We start from the raw sequence: 2,077 nt of genomic DNA, 5'->3' as shown, positions 1-2,077 counted from the left end.
GCCCGCCCCGTCGGCGCTGACCAACCTCGGCCAGACCCCCTCGACGCAAAACCACTGGGGATACTTTCCCCGACAACTCAAGTGGCCGGAGACTTCTGGATCACAGGGCGGGCGAGGAGGCGCGGCGGCGGGAATCGCACGCGGCAGCCACGGCGCGCCAACCAGGCCTTCACCCAAGCACGAGGCGACGGGGCCCCTGAAAAAAGCGCAAGGCCTCGAACTCTCCCACCCACTTACGACCCGAAATTCGGGGTCAAGAACATCGCAAAGGGGCTCCGTGGCGCAGCAGCCGAGAAAGGCACGCGAGGGCCGCAGCCCGCTCCGGGAGGCCAGGCCCGCGGAAGCCACGCCCGGCACTCACCTGTGTTCTGGCGGCAAACCCGTTGCGAAAAAGAACGTTCAAGAGGACTACGGCACTTATATACGGTCCTCCCCCACCCTCGGGAAGAGGGCGGAGTCAGCACACGACACGACTTTCCCAGTTTACCCCGCGCCACCTCCACCGGGCACCCGTTCAATCGCCGTCCCCTCCCCCAACGTTTCGGGGACCGTGGGCGATGTGCGCTCAGCCCACTGAAAAGCACCCGTCGCCTTGCGCATGCTCCTCTCGACCTCGATGATGACGAGAGCGCGGGGTGGGAGGCGGGGACGAGCGAGCCCTCGGTTCTAGGTTAGTGGGAGTTTACCGACGGTCCCTGGGATTCCCCGAGGCCAAGGCGAGTCCTCCTTTTGTATGAATTACTCTCAGCTGCAGCTGGGGGTGGGGCGGAGAGTAGACGGCCAGGCGGGGACGCTTAGAATCTTCCCTCCACCGTTCCTGCTTTCTTTGCAAAGATGGTATCCAGGTTGGGGTATCCCTTCACCCCGCAGTACGCCTCCCGTCCTCAGCCTTGACCTCTCGCGGGTCCTGGACAAACCCCTTGAACAGCTTCTTCTGCTGGTCTCATACGCGCCCGGGGCAGGCTCCTCCTCCGTCTTTGCCCTCAGAGTCCCCACCGGGTGGAGAGGAGTACCAGGCCGGGAACCCGGGGCAGCGGACCCAGGGGGTATTCCTTCACGGCCGCAGAAATCGCGGATGGTTAAACGCGGTGCCCCTGAACCCGAGGAATATGCTCCTCAACTGGCTTCTTGGCTTGTTTCAGTAAAAGCCAGCTGCTTTTATCGAAGTCCATGTCGCACATTCACCCCATGGTACCCCAGATGCCCAGGTTTTCAGTTTTTAGACTCCAATCCTAGTTTGCTTTACTTCTAACTCTAGTTTTACTAAGCTAAAGGGACCCTGAATGTGTGTCACCCTCGTGGTACATTTTTTTCCAGTGTACACTCATTCGATTGCAAGCATGAGAAACCTGAAAAGAATTTTTGAAATTCAGTCTTTCCACATGATCTCATGTGGAGACTAAGCTGTACAGCAACAAGGTTATCCACCCAGTGTGAAATCACTGCTCCTCAAAAATGGCCAATCCCATTTTGATAAAATGTCTTCGTTTTCTGTCGTCCTATTAATTGTAACTGAATTTTAGCATAAATTCAGGGTGAAACTGTGTAAGGCCTTTTTGTCTGGCAGTCAGGGCAGACTCAGAAATATTCCTCTGAAGGAAGAACTTTTTTAAATGAGCTAATTACTAGATCGTTATGTCTCTTCTTTCATGTATAGAACATCTCTGCAACTTCTCCAGCTGATCTGTTAACGAATATGTGAGAACTTACTATGTGTCCAGTGCTAAGTAAAGCTCTGTGGCATGTACAAAAGAAATACTTCTTTTGGAAAGGAACCAGAATTAAATAGGAAGAGGAAAACTAACGTGTAAAACAAGTGGAAAGCAGTTAAAGGCTAAGGTGTATGGTGCTTACTTTCTAATTAATTGCAGAATACAGTTCTAGTCCTAGCTTTCGGTTACTTCTCACAATCCAAATGCCCTTTTTTTTTTTTAATGAAAGTCTGCCTTTTTGTTTTGCTACTCTTTGTAGACATAAACTTATAAAAATCAGGTTTTTCTGTTTCTTTATTAACATGTTTATAGCCTTCTCATTTGAACTTTGAGAGAGTTTTCATGAAAGAAACTACCATATAAAT

The 2,077-nt window shown here is 51.7% G+C and overlaps 1 protein-coding gene across 1 annotated transcript in view; it reads right to left on the bottom strand.

The window, feature by feature from the left end:
• The window catches only part of EEF1A1 (eukaryotic translation elongation factor 1 alpha 1), a 4,191-nt gene extending 3,674 nt beyond the window's left edge, over positions 1-517 (bottom strand). The window contains exon 1 of the mRNA XM_006927057.3: positions 362-517. The gene's annotated coding sequence lies outside the window, so the exon portion shown is untranslated. The remainder of the gene's footprint in view (positions 1-361) is intronic.
• Between the last annotated feature and the right edge of the window lie 1,560 nt (positions 518-2,077).

Source organism: Pteropus alecto, unplaced genomic scaffold, assembly GCF_000325575.1.
Source record: "Pteropus alecto unplaced genomic scaffold, ASM32557v1 scaffold7, whole genome shotgun sequence".
NCBI classification, from domain to species: Eukaryota; Metazoa; Chordata; class Mammalia; order Chiroptera; family Pteropodidae; genus Pteropus; species Pteropus alecto.
This window is presented reverse-complemented; position numbering and strand designations above follow the sequence as displayed.